The 7721-nt window shown below is 38.1% G+C and overlaps 2 long non-coding RNA genes across 2 annotated transcripts; both read left to right on the top strand.

Annotated features, from left to right (window-relative positions):
* Positions 1-953: 953 nt before the first annotated feature.
* On the top strand, positions 954-2187 carry LOC114820730 (uncharacterized). Its single transcript, XR_003768181.2, has 2 exons — positions 954-1395; positions 1515-2187. It is a non-coding gene; the product is annotated as an uncharacterized lncRNA (long non-coding RNA).
* Positions 2188-4228: 2041 nt separating this feature from the next.
* On the top strand, positions 4229-6594 carry LOC139190370 (uncharacterized). The gene is made up of 4 exons (XR_011574550.1): positions 4229-4463; positions 4640-4777; positions 5417-5474; positions 6366-6594. It is a non-coding gene; the product is annotated as an uncharacterized lncRNA (long non-coding RNA).
* Positions 6595-7721: the final 1127 nt, after the last annotated feature.

Genomic DNA, 7721 nt, shown 5'->3' with positions numbered 1-7721 from the left:
ACCAAATTCTGAAACTCGAACCAAAATAAAAATCGGGAAGGGAGGCCTTGGTGGTGAGTGAAGGCTTGGTTGAGCTTATTAGAGGTTACTTTAGAAATAATAGTGGGTGAAAAAATAACATTTCAGTTTTTTAACTTTTGTGGTGGGTGAGAGTATGTGAGTGGGGAAATAAGACATTGAGGTGAATCTAACCAAGGAAGAAAATATCGGAAATATCGGTAGTCCGAAAACACGGAAATATCGATGGAAATATTGGGATAATATCGATATCGATAAAAATTACATGGAAACCACGGAAATTGTAAGAAAAACTTGGAAATTTTTATTGAAACTTTGCAGGATGTTTATTTAGTCAATTATCTATTAGTTTATCACAAAAAATTGGAAGGAAATGCATTGCATGATGGATTTAACATTATCAAGTTGATTATATAGCGAGCTGACAAACATTGTGAGTGTAGAAAATATGTAGTAATTAATGAAAGAAGTCTAAACACACCATAATCATTTATATATAATGAATTAGTACAATATTTTACACTTTATACATTGCATTTTTGGTTCTTCTCTGACAGAATTTGGTCTTCACGTGGAGAAGAAGATAAAGTAAGCAGATTTTTTGGTTCTTCTCTGACAGAATATTTGGTTCTTCTAAGCAAAGTCACTTCCAATTATTTCATACAAAACCGTGTGCCACACACACACATCCTCAAAGTTTTTTTCTTTTTTCTCTCGGATAACACACACACACATAACCATACACACATACACACACACACAAAACCATGGTTTTATACAAAACCATGGTTTTATACAAAACCATGTGCCAAAACTCTCTCGGATAACACACACACACACATAACCATACACACACACACACATAACCATACACGTGAACACACACACACACAAAACCATGGTTTTATACAAAACCATGTGTCAAACCGTGTGCCACAAACACACACACACACACACCCTCAATGTATTTTTTTCTTTCTCTCGGATAACACACACACACTTCTCCCTCATTCCACACACACACACACGCACACACCCTCCATCTACAGAGATCGGAGATCTCTCTTCTCCCAAACACACACACACACACAGAGATCGGAGATCTCTCTTCTCCATTCTCCGATCTCTCTTCTCCCTTCTCCGATCTCTCTTCTCCCTTCTCCGATCTCTCTTCTCCCAAACACCCACATACAAAGAGAGATCTCCGATCTCTCTTCTCCCAAACACACACACACACACAGAGATCTCTCGATCTCTCTTCTCCCTTCGCCGTTGATCGTGGCTCTGGCGAAGTCGGAGTTGGCTCAGTCGTCTCTGGCGGTGCGCCACTGAGCAAGGATCACGTTCAGTCATCTGGTTCGTCTTCGTCTTCGTCAGGTGAGATTCCATTGAAACCCTAAACCCTAAACCGACTTCACATATGTTGAATCGTTTATGCATGCGTGAAATCTGAAGTTTATATGTGAAATTGATGTTAAAATTCGTGTTTTTGCAAGGTTTTTGGGACGAAATCGGCCCGGGAATAGGCACACCGTCTCCAGCGTTCTTCTCCGACGTCGCCTCGGAGTCCGATTGCACCAAACTCAAAAAAATTTCGCCGATATTTCCAAAATATCGCCATATTATCGATATTATCGATAATATCGCGATATTTGGCTAAAAACCATTCGGATACCACTTAGAATATCCATCACCCGAAAAACCGATAATATCGGCGATATTTCGCCGATATTATCGGCATTTTCTTCCATGAATCTAACAACATTCCAATATTATCTACTTTATATACGATTTAAAAATAATAATATCCCACACATAATAATCATCTATCAAACAGTCCAAGTAGGAAATAGTTACAACTTACAATATGAGCTGAATAAGGAAAATGCTAGTTAAAGAGACCATTTTTTAGACCATACTAGCATTTTTGCATGCACTCACACACATTCAAAAGACCTTTTTTTAATCACAGGGCTCTACGTGTGAGTTATAGAGCTTTACTGCATTCATCTATGTAGAACGTTTGTGATTTGATACATGTTTTTATAAATATGAAAAATGAAATTTACTAAACTGACTATTATGTTTCGGTGCAACGACAGTAGCACATTTACATAATAAGGCTCATGTCTTAGTAGTTTAAAGAAATAAAAACAACTTTTGAACTAATTTTTCATCTCCTTCTATGTTGCTTTGACATTTATCCTATCTAAGATCCCACCTGCTATTAAATCAAAAGTTGGTTTGATTAGAAACGAACTTCTACATAAAAAAAAAGGTCATGAGAAGTCCTGCATTGTGGTCAGGAGAAACCAACTAAATCAATTTTAGAGATACTTGCAAGCTTTCGGTCAGAAACACCACAATATTTTTAAGTAATGGGAATTATCTAGTGCTGTCATGTTGACGAAAATTTTAAAATTGAATGCCAACACCTCTTGTTGGTCATTTTTTCACCTTGATACTAATGGTTCAAAATCTGCAATAAAATGATCAGTCCATATTCTCAACCACCCAACTCGAAACCCATATTTTTTTTGCAGCGAGTTTTCTATGAGAATCTAAACAAAGAAAACCGTATTAAAAATAATGCTCACTAAATGTAAAAGCTAAATTAGATTAACAGTCTCATGATGATAGGATAATTGGAAGATAGCCCATGGTGAAGAAAATTAGAATTTAAACCCTCATAGTGATGTCTATTAGAATTCAAGCCTAAAATTAACATTTCAGTCTAACTCTCCGTTAACATTCTCGCCCCCACCTCATCTTTTTTACCAGATAGGAGTTAGTATGTAACCAAGACGATACGAAATAGATAATTTTGAGATGGGCCCTAGATAGTAGAAAACCACGAAATCTTAAGAATATTGGTCAGTTAAACAGTTAAGTATGATTTATTTCGGTAATCCAGACAATAACTTGTCATCAGATTCTCATATGCAATTTTCAAAGCTTGGTAACTTAATTGTTTCTTAACCAAATTCGACCCATAATATATCAAAATGAAGATAGGGAAGTGTAGAACAAGATTATATCATTTGGAAGCCCAATGGTTGCCGGATATGGCCAGAAAATGGCCTGAAAGGTGACTGGTCCGTGGGAAAACTGAAAAACTCGCCGGAAACTGGGTAAACTTTAAACGTTCATAACTTCTTCAATACTCAACTACATCAAGTGATTTAAAAAACAAAAATCATACTTCTTGACGAGACAAAGAGAATGGTAACTTTATTGACGGCTAACTCGCCGTGTTTTGGCCGAAAAACGGTTCGAAAGTGGCTATCTTGGTCTCGAGTTAGCCACTTTTGAGACATTTTCCGGCCAAACCATAGAGAATTAGCCATTGATAAAGGTACCATTGTATTCGTCTCGTTGAGAAGTATGACTTTTGTTTTTGAATCACTCGATTTTGTTGATTATTGAAGAAGTTATGAACATTTAAAATTTACCCAATTTCAGGGGAGTTTTCTAGTTTTCCCGCTGACCATTCACTTTTCAGGCTATTTTCCAAGCCATCTCAGGCAACCATTGGGTTTCTAAATAGGTATAATCTTATTCTACACTTTCCTATCTTCATTTTGATATACTATGGATTGAATTTGGTTAAGAAACGATTGAGTTACGAAACTTTGAAATTGTCCAAACTTTCGGCTAAGAGCTCCGGGACACTTAACGGAGTTTTTAACGGAATGACCAAAATAATGGAGGATGGACAATCTCAGGAACCATTTCTATTGATTTTCAATCTCAGAAACCAAAGTAATGTGTTATGCAAATCTCAGGAATCATTTTGGCTATAAAACCTTTTAAATACCTGAACTTCGGTTTGCAACCTGTGACAGCCCGTCCCTAATTTTAAGAATTTTTAAAGTTTTAATAAAGGATTTTACAAAAATGCCCTTTGAGGCACGCACATCATTCGAGGTTAATCGTTGTGTCGTGCCATCTAAGATTTGTTTTCTTGACATATCCTCGTAGTACTCGTCGTTACGGACGCGTGGGCGCAGACGGTTCGTGATTTGGAGTTATATCGAAGAAGTTATTAACGTTTGAAATTTGGAATTTTAAGGAATTATAATTTTAGTAAAATATAGAAATTCTTTTATGAAATTGGACGGCCCAGATTTATTGATGAATGAAATGGATGGCTGGGATGAGGGAAAGGTTTTTGGTGTGTGTATGTGTATGAGAAGAAGAAACAGAAAACAGAAAAGAAGAAGAGACTGGGCAGAAATGCCCAATCGGAGAAGAAGAAGATGAGAGTGAACCAGAAGAAGGGAGAGGAAGAAGCTGACCAATCAGGGGACGGAAAGGAGGGAAAGGAGGGAGAGTGGTGCACGGGGGAACAGGAGGAATGGGTCACCCTTGACCCGCGCGACCCAAGCTTCCAAATCGGCGGGTTTTCGCCGTTTTCGTCCAATTTTCCGACAAATTGAGTCAAGGTACCACTCCTAATCATCATCTAGGCCTTCCCTCTTCACGTTTCACCCCAAGAATCATTGAATTTCGTTGTGATTTCGCGAAGAACACCCCTACGGGTGCCGCGACCCTTTTGTTTAAATTCTCCAAATTTTGAAATGTTTTCTTTCAATTACTAACACCTTTAGCATTCCTTTAGGACCTAGAACAAAGCCCAAGAGGTAATTGAGGCGTTGGAACAAGTTTGAAGGTCGAATTGGAAACACCCAAATTCTAGGGTTCTTCACGGTTTTGGTGAAATTGAAGCACTTCCAGGCCAAATTAGCATTGGTCTCAGGTATGAAAGTTGTTCTACTCATTGAGATCTTCAAATCTGCAAATTTTGGTAATTTTTGGAAATAGTTGAATTTTCCGGCGAGCCGGGGGCGGCCAACCGCCACCCGCGGCGGCCAACCGCCACCCGCGGCGGCCCGCGCGGCGGCGCGTGGCCAATGGCCCGCCAATGTCATTATTAGCTTGTGATTAAGGTTCTAGGTTCTGTTTTGATAATTGATGGACGTAAATTGAATAATTGAACCTAAGTTGGTTACGATTCGTGGTTAGGTGAAAATGTGAATTGACGATCCGACCGTTGGATCGTCATCAAACTTTGATACGTTGTAATACGTAATATTTGAGGATTATAGGAACTTACGGATTGGGAATCCGATTTACGGATCTTCCGGAATTGAAGTTGTAAGTTCATAAAATAGAATGTTAACCGTCACTTAGTTTTGGAAATTGACGAAGATCCGACCGTTGGATGGTAATGAAATTTTAGGATGTTGTCCTAGAGGTATATTGTGGACCTCTGGAAGTTACGGATTTGAAATCTGAATTGCAGATCATCCGGATCGAACTACGTAGTGACGTGTCTTATATAAGTTATGTATTCTATCGGCAGAATTTCTGAGGTTGGATTTGATTGTTGTTCTAGGCGCTAATCGTCATGACGCCTTGATGTACGGTGCTAGGGAGTTGTGGGCGAACTCCAGGTGAGTGGGCAGTTTTGTTTTTGTATTACCTTTATACTATTGATTTTTCCCAGAAAATGAATTTATATGAAGATATGCTTTAAAAATGCCATGCATAGAATTATTTGAAAATGTGAATTGTTATATGAATTACATGATTGATATATGATGCATACATGTTGCATGGTGCTGTGGAGGCACAGGTACGTCAGGTGAGTTCATTATTCATTTAATTGATTGATGTTTCGATGTTTGAGCTCATAATCTGCACCCTAGGTGTTAGTGCTTATATTATTCACCACACCGCACGCTCGCCTTGGATCCAAGTAGGTGGATGTCGTACAGACCATGTGAGGGTTCCGACATGCCAGTCGTACAGACCATTAGAGGGGTTCCGACTGGTGGGTGACCTTAGATATGCGCGCTGATGATATGATGAGAGAAGCACTAGAGCGTATTTTACACCTTTCATCGTATAGACTACCTTACGTAGTTCCGAGTGATGTGCAGAGTAGGGCCGTATAGGTCACTGTGGTGACTCCGGCTTAGTGAGATATTGAGCTATTGAATTAATCGTATAGGACCAACTGCAGGGTCTCCGATTGATTCCTTATTTCACCTGATTTATATTTTGATTGATGGCATGGCATGTTTTTCTTGAAAAATGTTAAAGATTTGGGATTCAAGCTTTGAGATTTATATGGTTATATATATATATATATATATATATATTTCTGAAAAGTGTTAAAGGTTTGAGATTTGAGAGTTTTGCTTATATATATGTTTATATATATGCTATTTTCTGGGAAAGTATACAGGTTTTACGGTGAGGGGTTAGAAATGTTTTAAATGAAAAGTTTTCGAAAAACTTTGTTTTACTGACCCACTCAATTTTGTTTTGCGCCCCTCCAGGTTCAAGTTAGCAGAGCTTTGGTGGCCACGAGGAATCCAACGGTGTTCTGACAGAATTCACAAAAGTAGGACTCACCCTCGGGTGTGTTATCTTAGTAATTGGAATTTTTTTTAAAGCTTCCGAACTGTGTAAATGGTTACGTCACTCTCACGTGACGGCCAGCACGCCCTCCTTCGGGACGGGGTGTGTCACAACCCCTAAGGAATCCACAACAAATCCATTATATCACACTCCATTCCACCATTTGGATTTAAAACTAAGAAAAACTAATGAAAATGGCTTGAAAACTTTGAGTTTTAACGATAAGGACAAAATAAAGGGTAAAATGAATAGTACCAAGTTTGACTTTTTAGTGTCACAAAGTTGATTTTTCGTTAAAGTGAACAGTACTGCGGACTTTTCGTTAAAACTCGCTTTAAAACTATAAGTTACTCATTGAGAGAGGAATGAATAAACAGAAAGAATGTCTCAAGTAAAAAGAAGAACGTAAATTTGATTTGACAATTTTTTCTTGGATCGCAGTCCCTAGTAGTAACAACCCTACAATGCTTGTCCTGGTACATTTGAAGAACCATGAGGTCATTTCAGATTGCAAAGTACAACATATTCCTAATCGTCAATTGTTATTGCAGCACTGCACATGGTATCAATTTCATCGCATGTCAGATTGAACATGGTATCGGGATTATTTCAGCACATGTCATCAATTTCAGAACACTATATTGCAATACCATCTACTTCATCAATGCCTAACAAATAAAATCAAAGATGAAAGGAAAATCAAATAATTGTGGGGATAAAAATCAGATTAAGTATCGAAATCCCCACAACCTTTTAGTGTTATTTTAAATTGGTCTCAACCTTTTAAACATTTCAAACTAGTACTCAACCTATTGAAAATGTCACATCGATTAAGCTCCAATTAAAACATCTGTTAAATTAATTAGAGTTACTTTGTCTTCAAAATCAATAGAAGGTCATGAACGCACAACCTCCACCAGCTAACGATCACCACCATCCTTATTAGACCATCACTTTCAAATCCAACTCAAAATCAACAACTCCACCCTACAACTCAAGCCGCCAACATCGAGAAGAAGGTCATGGAGGTCGTTGAAATGGTATGGGCTGTCATGATGCTGCCACGAACATCTTCATTATCCACACGGAAGAACTGGAAGCTTTACGAGTAGAAAATTAGTGAATGAGGAAATCACATGAGTAGAAACAAGCTCCTTGAAACCATATCTGAATTCTTAACCCTCTTCTTTGTTAGGAGATTGCCCCTTCATGTCATTTCAATTTGTGTCTATTTTCGATTCAATTCAATGCTTGTTTGATCGTTAGATTCCATA

Source organism: Malus domestica, chromosome 13 (genome assembly GCF_042453785.1).
Source record: "Malus domestica chromosome 13, GDT2T_hap1".
NCBI lineage: Eukaryota > Viridiplantae > Streptophyta > Magnoliopsida > Rosales > Rosaceae > Malus > Malus domestica.
This window is presented reverse-complemented; position numbering and strand designations above follow the sequence as displayed.